Below are 13,715 nucleotides of genomic sequence, written 5' to 3'. Positions count from 1 at the left end.
TCTTTCAATAAATCTACCTGTAACTCATGTGTTTGTTGATATTAGGATTAAAACACTAATTGGATATCTCGACTTAAGAGTTTAACGTGTGTGAATAGCTGCCAGTGGAAAGACTTGTCCTTGGATTTCTCAAAAGGCATGAAAAAGCCACCGTGGAGTTACTGAATTTTGTTTCAAAGACTTTAGCTCCTTGTCTGCAGGGATGCAGAGCCTCAAAGGAAGGGCATGGGACCTCCTAAGAGGTAGCATCCAACAACTGAGGCCACAGAGAGAGGTAGCCTTTCTCAGAATATGGAGATAGGAGAGCTAAAAATTAATGCAACATATCGATCAAATCGCTGTAATAAAACGACGGCAGTCAGTTCACAGAGCGAAGGAGCTGTCAGCGACTCGGCCAAGAACTAAGAGAATTTGAAAAGATAATAACAACACAGAGTTCACAGAAGGCACTATAGACTCATGGGGTCTTCGATTTAATCCCATGTACTGTGGGCAGAGAAAACAATCCAAACCAGAGATCCCTCTTGCTCAGCCCAACCGAAAGCTGTGCCGTGCCGCGGATGTCCCACGTCAAGGTCTCAACCTAGATGTTGGACGCCGTTGAGAAACCGGAACTAGTTCATTTAAGTGCAGACACCGGAAATGGCTCAAGTCTGCACCTTCATTGGAAGGAGAAAAAATAAGTCACACAGCATAGGAAGTAATCCTTGTCAGGGTCTGTATGAGGTCGGAAGTATACGGCGCCCTGATCAATCAGTAAGCACTGCCTACACGTGTCCGTGAGCCCACACAAATGAGGAAATCATTTTTAAATTTAAACACAATTTCTAATAACTAGTAACTTTTAAGTGTCCAGTGTTAGCACAAGCTTCCAGATTATGTGGTTTCTCAGGCAGAACAACGCCGCAAAAGAAGTGAGTTTGAAACTTTGGAGGTTCCCACTATATGACAGCAAACTAAGAAAAGCATGGAGGGAAGGAGAAGGGGAGGGGGAGCGGTAAGAGGAGGCGGAGGGGGAGAGAGGGAGACAGAGACAGACACAGAAAGGGAGACAGACACAGAGACATACACACAGACACACACATGCAGAGATATACACGAAGACACACTCAGCCCAATTGAGGATTTATAGAAAGATAGCCATCAAAGGACCCGAATATTTGGTGCAAAATTAGGTGAGCTGTGTGGAGGAATGAGTGCCAACCAAATTTTGTAAGTTCTGCAGCCACCTGCATGTTTCCGCACCCCCTTAGCTGTCGGGGTATCGCATACATGGCTGTCACTCCTGCTTTCTTCATTTGTATTTTACTTTAAATCTCCCTTCTCCCCTGTTCAATGTGGCCAGCGGTTTTCCATGTGGAAGGACTCACAATGCACTGTGTTGAGGGAGGCAGGGAAAACAATTTCAAAATAGGCTCAGTGCTAGGGCAAACAGTACAAACAATCCATACTTCACCTCCCAAGGAGGGGCTCAAAGAATACAGAGGCTCTGGCTGGAGCACAGAGCCAAGCTTACAAAGTTAGGGCCCACAGCATCACTGGGAACCAACCAGCAGCTCTCACTCAGCCCTCCATGCTAATGACTCATTCTCATCTCTTGAGACCAGAGGAAGACGCATTTGGAAGATCTTCTCCCTAAAAATGAGGCTTTTATGGAAACTCTTACGAAACATAAGAACAATTTTTAATAGGAAAGCACACACACAGTAAAAAAAAAATAAATGGCAGATTCGACAGCCTTTTCTGTGATACCATCATGTACACACACACACACACACACACACACACACCAGAAGAATAGACCTACATAAAGGATATATTTCCAGGCACAGATATCTGTTGGGAGGAGTTTGACGTTCTAACAAACTTCAGCCAAGGACTCCATTCGGAAGATTCAGAAGGTCAAGACATTGGTTTACTCCTAGGAGCAGATCACTATCTATCTCACAGAACCTTTATGGAAAACAAAGGCAGATCACCCTAGAATGAGTTAAATAGAATCCCTTTCAAGGCTATTTAAGAAATTTGGAGCCAAACTCCACAGACAGTTAACAGCAAAGAAAGTTACCCATGACTGCAGTTTGTATAATACTACTGAACCTGGTGAAACATTTCCTAGTCTCCTAGGAATCATAGAAGTGAGAGGGAACCAAGGCAGCCTGGGCATCAGACTTCAGTCTCCATACCAAGTGCACTTTGCAGGCTAACACCCACATGGCTAGTCTGCAGTTCACCAATCCTGGTCATGAAGACATTGAAGAACAGTAGACGCCCAACCTGGTAGAGCCACTGTCTCTGGTTCCTGCCTTCAGGAGGCTCCATGGTCATTCCACTCTTAACTCTCCACAATCCTGTTGACAAGTGTCTGGGCTTTATCTTTGACTTAGGAGTATATTTTAGTCCTTTAGATCTCTCTCTCTCTCTCTCTCTCTCTCTCTCTCTCTCTCTCTCTCTCTCTCTCTTCTTCTCTGTGTGTTTGTGTGTGTTTGTGTTTGTGTGTGTGTGTGTGTGTGTGTGTAAATGTTATAAAGATTAATAAAAAGAAAAAGTTTCTGGTTACAGTAAAAAATTAAATAAAGATTCATTTTTTAAAGCTTTATTTATTTATTCCATGTATGTGAGAACACTGTCACTGTCTTCAGACACACTACCAAAAGAGGGCATCAGATCACATTACAGATGGCTGTGAGCCACCATGTGGTGGCTGGGAATTGAACTCAGCCCCTTTGGAAGAGCAGTCAGTGCTCTTAACCACTGAGCCATCTCTCCAGCCCTAAAATATGTTTCTTAAGAGAGCAGTATAGCGTGGGAAGCAATAAAGATGCCCCATTTATGGATGAGCACTCAGTCTCTTTGAACCCCTGGGACTCGGGAAGCACCTTGGACAAGGAGGTGGGAAGAGTGTAAGACCCAGAGGGTGAGAAGAAGGGCTGGGATTTGCTGCCTTCAGGACATGACATGGCTGCTGCAATTGTGAGCTCACAGCAGCTGTGGTCACCTGCATAGGTCTATAAAGGTCCACCAGCTAGACAGAATCCCTTACTGAGGAGGTTTTCAGGTCCTGATGGCTGCTGGGGTAAAAGAATCATTCTTCTCTAAGGGTTCCGTCACTGGTAGAATTCCCACATTCCTGTAGATGGTCACACACCCATAAGTACATAACCAATGCTAACTGGGCTTAGTGGTTAAAGGTTGGGAAAGAATTTATGAATTTTGAGGGATGGTTATTGGCAGGGAATTTGGACAGTGCTGAGGGTGAAATGGAAGAGGTTATGGCCATGTTTCATTGTATACATGTATGAAATTCTCAAGGATAAAGACAATTTATTATTTAATAGAAAATTTAGACTATTAGCTTTAGCTCCGTAATATAAGGCTGTATGACTTTAAAGAATTCAAATATTGAACATAAATCAAACTAATTGACTGCCTTATGATTCAAGGAGCAAATTATACGTACTTAATATAATACACGTTCTCCCTCTTTCAGTCTCTTTCTATCTCTTTTCTCTATGTCTCTCTGTCTCTCTCTCTCAAACACACACACACACACACACACACACGCAGATGCACACTTACATTATTTTTATGTTAAGGTGTTAAAATTCATGACACAATCAATGTGAAGGAATAGAGGTTTTATGGGCAAACAGTCACACTCATTGTGTTCAGACTGTCGTGGAAATGACCACATGGCAACAGTGTATTGATCTGTGTCACTGAGAACTTGCAGGAGCCCTGTTTATATTTGGGTGGATCAGGCATCCAAGAGTTCAGTCTGAACCAGCCAGCTCCCTCCTTCTTGCCCCAGTGACCTACTTCTGCTAGGGCACATCCTGAAAGATTCCTCCACCTTCCTAGACACTGCCATCAGCTTGACACAAAGTGTTCCCACAGATGAGACCCTGGGGAAATTTCACACTCAAGCCCTAACAACAAGGAGCGAGGCAACTGGGAAATGCTTTATGAAAACAGTTTAATTTCAGTTCTGTAAACAGGACAGGGAAGAACCCTTTGATATGGATTGATTTAGTCTTTAGCTTACAGAGTGCACCCCAAAAGATACATAGTGTAGAAAATGCACAGTTTTCTATGTAGCAAGCATGGTGCTGAAAACAACACATTAATGAAAAAAAATGCAAAGAACTGGGATATATAGTAACAATTCCAATAGTCAGTTTAAAAGGCTTTTTATTTTTATATGCGAGCTGTCGTTATTAGTTCCCACCTGGGTTAATTTTACAAGGAAAGAAAATCTCAAGCTCTGACTATCCCATCGACCATGGTGTCATTCATCTCGGTGTTATGGGTCTCTCATCTAGGGATTAATAATCAGGGTTTGACCACAAAATCCATCAGCTCAATACATGAGGCTTTAGCGGAGAAAGTGAGGTTACAAGTATGTAATGCCCTTTAGTGTCTTCTCTGCCTGTCTGTTGCATGCATGCCTTGTTGTTGACTATTGTCAATGGTAGTGGTTGTTGTTGTTTTTAAATATGAAATGTTGAATGCAAGGGCAAGTGGCAGTGATCCAATAGATCTTTGCATCCTCACTTTCTCTTTCCTATCTCGCGCTAAGTCTCCCAATCCTCAGCAATCATTCAAATACACTGAAACAACTCAAATATAATGAAACAAGGTGAAATCAAGACACTGAAACAACTCAAATATACCGAAACAAGGTGAGGTCAAGATGCACTTGCCATCTATAATTTGTGTTTGCATGTTGACCATAATCGTTTGGTAACCCTTAAAAACCACATGATGGGACTTAGGAGGATCGGTGGGTGAAACCGCTTGCTGCCTAGGCAGAACTGAACTCAGATCCCAGTCATCATGAAACAGGCAGGGGAAACCTGTAACCCCAGGGACAGGAAGGGGGAACAGAATCATTAAGGTCTGCAGGCTTCCAGCCCGGAGGAAATTTTGAGAATTTGGGATCAGGCAATGACACCACCTGTCTTAGTTAGGGTTACATTTCTGTGAGGAGACACCATGACCAAGGCAACTCTTAATAAAGGAAATATTTAATTAGGGCTGACTTACTGTTTCAGAGGTTCAGTCCATTATCATCATGGTGGGAAGCATGGCAGTGTCCTGGTATACACGGTGCTGGAGAGTGTTCTATATCTAAATCCGAAGGCAGCCCAGAAAGAGACTTGTAGCCACAGGCAGCCAGGAAGAGCATCAAATCTACCTCATTGGGCAGAGTTTGAATACTAGGAGTCCTCAGAGCTGGCCTACACAGTGACAAACTTTCTCCAACAAGGCCACACCTCCTATTAGTGGTACTTACCATGGGCCAAGCATATTCACACCACCGAAGTGCATCAAAAGAAAATCGCAGAGAGACATAGAGAAAGATACTGCATGGTATCCTCTTGTAGCACGGTGCTGCAACCCCCCCACACACACACATAAACCCATGCACCTGTGCACACATGAGCAGATTTATTTATTTGTTTACTTTGTTTTATTTTTTTTTCCTTAAAAACTTGGTACATTCACATAATGTGTTTGAGCGAATCCATCCCCATCCCCTCCCCTCAAATCCCTCCCCTTTCCTCCCTCCTAATACCACTTGCATTTTAATAGAAACGTCTGAGTCCATTTATTGCTGACTAGATATGTGGGGGTGAGTACAAACATCCAGTGGAGCATGGACAGCCGTCAGGGGCCAAATCCATGAAGAAAATGGGCCCTCTGACCTGTAGTCATCAGTTGCCATTAGTTCCTCAGTAGGGGGAGGGGAGCTTCAAGACTTTCCACCCGACTATTCTGGGATTTATCTGTGCAGATTTTGTAGATGGCATCCTAGACACTGTGAAACATATGAACACACAAACACACACACACACACACACACACACACACACACACATACACACACACACACACACACCAAAATTTAAACCCGAGAATGGTTTTTAAAAGGTTACACAATGTCCTAAATTCAGTTCCTTGGTGTGAAATATTTGAACTCCACACCAGATCATAATACTATCTATATAAAATAAAATTATTCAAATGAATATTTTAAAGTTCAGCGGATATTTATCTGTTAAATAGCACAGGCTGAATGAAATCAGTTGGTGCCAAACTTCCCTAAGGCTGCACAAGAAAAATTGTAAATCAGAGTTCAAAAGCATCAATACACAAGGGTGAGGGTATCATCAGAGATAGAGGACCTACAGGATAGGGTACAGAGGCTCAGTAGACCAGACAGGTGGATCATAAGCAAAGAGCCTGGAAAACGGGCCATTCATACCTTGACAACCTTCAAAGGCTAGGGGAAACGTAAGGGATAGGTACCACCCAAAGTGAGAAAAAAAAAAACTTTAATACATTTACAGGACACTTAGCTTCTAAATACAGTGTGGATTCGAATCTACAGTGTGATTATTTTCTTATGATTATGTAAGATGCTAATATATGGAAATCATGTGTAGGTTATATGGGAAACTTCAACTTTCCAAGAGATTTCTAAATAAATGTGTTTTTTAATGCAAAGTCGGTAGTGATATTTATTCCACTTCCATTTTTCAAGTCTCTGTCTATTCTAAAATATATGTGTTTATTTTATCTACAGTAGAAAATGTCCTTGTAATGTAATGAAACATTAGTCAGCCCAACTAAGATGCTTTCTGGAAATCAGTTAACCTCAGGCACTGAGAGCTGTGATGACTTAAGATGACGCTAAAGCACTTTCAGGATCGCGAACTTATGAGCATGGGCTTGTGGACACATTCACTCACAAAAGTGACCACACACACAGACACAGACACACACACACACACACACACACACCACACCACACACACAACACACACACACACACACACACACACACACACACACACACACACAGTGGACATCACTAACTATACCTCAGCTAGAGCTATGGCTTTGGGATCCTGGAGGAGGTGGCACTGGGTTTATATGGCCTTATACTTAGGCACAAGCATACAGCCACACTCACAACTCTCCCTCTGGTCCCCCTCTTCCTTCACAGCGACTTCCAACACAATTTGTTATTTCTGATTTTATCCATCCAGTCTGGTCATCCCTCTTCCAGAACATAAATTTTGTTCAGTGTTTGTGTTTGTGTGTGTGTGTGTGGGTGTGGGTGTGTGTGTGTGTGTGTGTGTGTAAGAGAGACTCTGTGTGTGTGTGACAGAGAGAGTTAGAGAGGGAGAGAAAGAGAGAGAGTGAAAGAGAGAGACAGAGAAATAATTAGACACCCAGTTAACACATGAGCATGCACACACATGTGGAAGACCAAGGTACATTCAGGAAATATCCTTAATGTCTTGTCTGTCTTGTTCACTGTGGCAGCAACTCTCACTCACAGGCAAAGCTCCACTTGGTATGGGTCATCTTTCCAGACAGCTTGCTCTGGGCATCATGCCTCTGCCTTCCTAGGTGGAATTAAAGGATGGTCTCCACATCCATGGGGCATCTATGTAAGTTTCTGAGGAGCGAGTACTTAACTGCTAGACGGTCTCCCTAGCCCCTTCCAGAACTTTCTGTCCCAAAGCCCCTTTACCTTTCTTTTTGAGATTTATCGAGTATGCTTGACAAATGGAGACTGTATACATTTGAAGTATGAGGTGTAATATTCTGATCATATTATACATTGAACAAATATTTTAAGATCAAGCTCATTCTCTCTCTCTCTGTCTCTCTCTCTCTCTCTTTCTCTCTCTCTATCTCTCTCTCTCTCAGATCCACTGTTTTAACATACACCACATACACAAAACCTCAGTGACATCAGTTTGAAGGGTTAAAATTTCTAATAGTTAGTCATGAACAAAGTCTGGCTATGCCTAAAAAAAATTGAGGTAGGGCTCACTGGCCCGACTATCAGCTCCCAAGGACACTGGCCATCTGGAGCCACCCCCTCCCCTTCCTACACTCCCTGAGGATGGGTCATCCCCCTGCTGCAGTGAGATGAGTTGCCCTGCCCACATTGCTGAGATCCTAGATTACACATATGCTTTGTTGATGTACCTCCGTGCCAAAAGTAACTGTGCACCCTTTGTATTAGCCAATTATGTGTATCCACACGAAACCCCTGGTTTTCCTTATATAAGCTCCTGCCTAGAGAGGCTCAGGGCTTGACTCAATCTCCTGTGTGAGATACGTGTCAGCCGGAGATCTCGTAAATAAAACTGCCTGTTGTTGATTACATCAAGAACGGTGTCTTGTGTTTCCTGAGGGTACCACAACCCGTGACTGGAGCGAGAGTCTTCCGAAGTCTGGGGGTCTTTCAAGTTTACTGTTCCCAGGCTCTGATGTGTTGTTCATCCTGTAACCGAGTGATGTTATGCATTCTGTCCAATCTATTTCTCACAAGGAAAAATGAGGATGCCAGTCACCCAGTTAAAACCCTCAAATGGCTCCATGTCACTGAGGTTACGTTGCAAAGCCCCTCTGTTGAAGTCCCTCCGTTGATAGACAAATGCTGTTCCAGAAAGACCAAAAGCTATGACACACCATACCGAGGCTGGGAAATCATAAGTTTAGTTTCTTGTGTTTGTAAACTGAACAGAAAATGGGGATTACAAGACAAGGAGAATGTAAAATTTCGTGTTCCTATAATACTAAGTCACATAGGATATAGAGCGGCTGAACTCAGGTTTTGACAGGGGTGTGGTTGGGGGCTTCATGTGTGTGTATGAGTTGAGTGCCTTTTCACATGTGTGAGGGCACATACAAGTGTACATACGTGCAGAGATGAGTAGAATGTGCATTCTCTTACTCACTATTCTCCGTCTTTCAATGAACCACAGCCCACTATTTTGACTTGTGTGGCTGGCCAGGATGCTCTTGGCAATCGAAAGAGTAAGGACAAAACAGCTCCCTTTGGCAACCATCTCTGCTAAGCGAGTTCCCCATCAGAGCCAGAGGTTTTTCACTGCTGCTTCAGGTCCTGATCATGGCTGTAATGCCTGTCTGTGGTGCTGACCTTTTCCTCATAAAGTTCTTTCTAAGGAGTAATTTACCTCCACCCTACAATGTTGAAGACAGGATTAGCCATGCCTAGAGTTTTACAAAGGTGCAGAGAGAATATGAACTGTTCAGGCTTGCAAAGCAAAGGCTCTTGCCCACTGAGCTATCTTCCCAATCCCCATCTGGATATTGTCTATTGCATCCTTCATGCCATGCTTTCTGCTGTGTGTGTTTCTCAGTGTCCCAAGGGATTTTCTCTCACAAAAACGGTTCCACCTCCACATGGCTCTGTGCTTGCACCCAGAACAGACTGTCTCTTTTATCAGGAGAACTAATTCAGAGGTGGACATGTTCTGATTGCAGCCTGTAAGTTACAGAGAAGAATAACTGCATCTTCAAGACTTGGGCTTTCTTACCCTGTGAACTGAAAGCTGGTGTCCCTCCCTGGAGGATTGAGAAATGGAGAGAAGTATGAGGGAAAGAGAAGGAGGCAAAGGTGTAGGGGAGAGGTTGAAGTCACACTAAAATTTCCAAGTTAGCGTCAAACCTGAAGAGTAGACAGGGAGAAATTGACAGTGTTACTGCTGTCACCACACACACACACACACACACACACACACACACACACACACATCTGCTGTGCCTCTGGTGTCATTACCCCACTAAATAAAATGCTCTATTAGGCTTATCTGTCCATCTCAAGAGTAGCCTGTAATTAAATAAACACCCTTTAAAATCCTGCTAGACTGAAAGAAAGCCATTTGAGCATTTTACTTAGCTGATGAATTACACAGACTAGTGGTCCTTGATAAATAGGAATGTTCTAAAGAGATGCATGAGAAAAAGTAAACACGTCTAAAACAATTGATGGGGGATTAGGTTTCAAGTCTCCCGCCTCACTCAGTAGACTCTGTCCCCAGCAGGGAGCAGAGCCCAACTAGGACCAGCTGCAACACTGGTCTTCCAGAGTGTGTAAGGTACAGAAGGGCCCCTTTCAGGACTCTGTCAGACCTCGCTTTTCCCAGAACAAATGCAGTTGCTGCCATCCTGAGACACTGAAGCCAAAAGAGTGAGGACAAAACAGCTCCCTTTGGCAACCATCTCTGCTAAGGGAGTTCCCCATCAGAGACAGAGGTTTTTCACTGCTGCTTCAGGTCCCGATCATGGCTGTAATGGCTGTCTGTGGTGCTGACCTTTTCCTCATGAAGTTCTTTCTAAAGAGTAATCTGTCTCCTGATCCTTCCCATGGAACCCACCATGCCATTTACATAACCGATGTCATAATATCTTTTTAAAAAGAACACAACTCAATCCAATTCTACCCTCTGGCATCCAAATCGCTTATCATTTTCATAGCAAAGTACTTTAGAGTGCTGACTCACTCCTGAATCAAAAATCTCATCTAAATCAGTTCCTGGTGAGACTCGGGTATGATTCACCTTGGGGCATATCTCTGCACCGTTTATGAGTCTACAGAATCAAGAAAACAAGATGCATGCTGCAGCTAGCATAAACTGGTTAACTATAATCTCTGATCAACTCAGCATCATTTGAAGAGAGAGAAAGACAGACAGACAGAGATACAGACAGACACACAGGTGAGGGGGGGGTTTAGCAAATGTCTTATTGTGTTATTCTTTTTGTCTGTGGACAGGCCTATGAGGAATTGCATTGATTGTTGACTGACTTACGAGGGCCAAGCCCACTGTGGGCTGCACCATTCCCTAGGCAGGCCATTCTGAGATGTATAAGAAAGCTAGTTGAGCTTGAGCAAGCCAACAAGCAGAGTCCCTTGGTGGCATCAGCCTCAAGACCTTGTTGTAGTTCCTACTCTGACTCCCCTCCATGACCTGAAAGTTGAAGTCAAAATATTTTTCTCCCCTACACTACTTTCCATCCAAGCATTTTATCACAGCCACAGAAAGGAAAGTAGAACAGACTCCATGAGGCAGCAGGGTGGAATGATGCTTCACAGATTCTCAGGAGCCTGTGCTTGCAGCTTCTGACTCTTCTATCACTGTAAGCCACAGTGAACTGGGCAGGCTCAAGGGAAGGAAGGACAGTCTGCATTACGTAGGAGATGACACAGTGACTTCTGTCCTCATTCCATGTACAAGAAAGATTGCTAATGACCCAGTGGTTATAATGTTTATCAGTGGAAACAGAAAGAGAGGATGAACTTAACGCTTCCTTCAGGGCCAACAAGAGGACCAGAGGCAGAAGTTAAGCTGGACTCTGTAGTACATTTCCTATGTGGTCTACCTTCCCCCACCTAGTAACCAAACAGAAGATTCTCAGTCAAGAAAGAAAGAAGAGAGCCACAAGACAAAAGAAACACAAGTATCTCAATAATGCCCCTGCTTCAGCTCCACAGCCCAGTGTTTTGTGAGTCTGTGGACATGTCTACGAGGAACTGCTTTGATTATTCACAGACTTAGGAGGTTCAAGCCCATTGTGGGCAGTAGCATTCCCTAGGCAGGTGGCTTCTGAGCTGTATAAAAAGACCCAGTTTTGGAGCTTGTCTGCTGCTCATGTTTTGTTTTGTTTTGTTTTTTTGTTTTCTAAGTGACAGAGAGGGCTACGGTATTGCCTACAGCGAAGCATTGAGCCTGCTGCACCAAACTCAGCATCTTATTGTAAAAGAACTCAAGGAAAATTCCAGATCTCATGAAACAGATAGTGGCCACCTTCCACCTTCTCCAATTTCTAGTCATTAACAAATTTTTAAGCTCCTGTTATCCCAACTTAACCACAACACAGTCTGATTTTCATAAGACTGCTGGCACTCAAGCAGTGAAAGCCACCAGACAGAGGAAAGAGGTAACAAATCTTAACATCCACCTCAGTTCCCAACTCAAATGCTTACAAAAGCCTTGTCAACCTTCAGTCAAAACAGGCATCAAGTTTCTCTCATTACCTACCATTTAATTGTCAAAACATTTGCACGTCTATGTTATTTCTGTTAAAGGGGTGGGGGAACTACTTTCTACTTTATGAGCCATTTACTTTAGTGTTACAAAGCAGAGAAGAGGACAATCCAGTCGACATTTACTCTAATAGGTGACTGATGTATGCATGAGGCCGTTCCTATTTCTCCAGTAACTATAAACCTAGATGCCTTTTCCTTTAAGGATATAGGAAACTAGCCTTCTACCCAATCCTTCCTTTCTAATTCAGCAGTTCTCATGATCACGCTGGCATCCACCTCCTACCAGATCAGAAAGACTGGCCACAATCCCATCTGCCATTAAGGATGAGACCCCACTGTGGGATGGAGAGACGGCTCAGTAGCTAAAAGCACTGGCTGCTCTTGCAGGGGACTCAGGTTTGATGTCTTGTACTGACATGGCAGCCCCCACACATCTGTAACTCCGCTTTCAGGGAAGACCATCTGCTGGCTTCCCTGAGCTCCAGGCATGCCCAATGTAAATATACATGCATGCAAATAAAACACCCCTACAAATAATATATATATATATACGTATATATATATATGTATGTATATATATATACGTATATATATATATAAGACTTAGAAGACAAGGAGGAAAAGATAAAGAAGAAAGAGAAGGAGGCAGCCCTATGAAAGCCATAAAGACAATGCGTTCAATTTTTTTTTTATTTACTTTATTTATGAGTACACTGTAGCCATCTTCAGACACCAGAGGAGGGCATCAGATCCCATTACAGATGGTTGTGAGCCATGATGTGGTTTCTGGGATTTGAACTCAGGACGTCTAGGAAGAGTAATCAGTGCTCTTAAAATCTGAGCTATCTATCCAGTTCCTTGATTATTTTAACTTTGTACTCCATATGTCCGGGCTCTTACTTTGAAGGAAATGCTGGGAGTGTGTGTGCACACTGTATATTATTAATCTGGTGCTGATGTATAGAGATAGGTGGATCCTGAGGCTTGAGAGGCCAGCCTATCTAGCCTAACTGGTGAGATCCAGGACAATGGGAAACCTTGATTCAGATGATTTGGGTGGTGTTTCCGAGACTGACACCAGTCTTTCAGCCTCCACAAACATGTGCACACAACCGTGAGTACACATGATGCATACATTACAAAAATGAAAAATGAAATGTGGTAATTCAATAAAGAAAGCTCCTTTTCAGCTGGTGAGGTATAGAAAGTATTGCTTCTACGAGTATAGTTATCTCTGAAGAGGAAGTCAATAAATGACTCAGACAAGAGCTTTTGAAATATCAGCTGCCTAGCCAGGGCCAGACCTCCTCTCTGTCTGCAATTACCTTCTTAACATGGCTCCACATTGTCTCATGGGACCCAGGTTTCCCCTTCCCCATAGCTCTGCCCTACTTTGAGCCTACGAACCCACAGAGCTAGCCAAGAAAGGAGGGGAGAAAGAACACAAAGGCCTGAAGAGGAGGCTGCCAGTAATCCAGTCATATACACAGACCATTCCATTGGCACTAAGTCCATGGATGCCAGGCAATATCACTGAGCTGGATGCCCAGGAGGCAAAGGCACGGTTTAATAATCACATAGGTGGCAGTTTTTCCCACAGTAAGTATAGCCAGCTGTGAACACAGTCAGAATGACACCTGTCTGTGAAGTGTGAACTCCTGAGTGTGTGTGTATCCTTGTGTAGAAGGACTGTGTGTCTATGTGTGTGCGAACGCCTGCATTTTTATTTAAGCTGGGTTTCTTTCTATTAATTTCATATATTTTTAGTCCTGGGACTATTCATGACTTAATAAATCTTCCCATATTTCTTCCACTGTGCCTGTTTTCTCTGAAA

The sequence above is a fragment of the Rattus norvegicus genome, chromosome Y, assembly GCF_021556685.1.
Source record: "Rattus norvegicus strain SHRSP/BbbUtx chromosome Y, alternate assembly SHRSP_T2T, whole genome shotgun sequence".
NCBI lineage: Eukaryota > Metazoa > Chordata > Mammalia > Rodentia > Muridae > Rattus > Rattus norvegicus.
Note: the sequence above shows the minus strand (reverse complement) of the source record.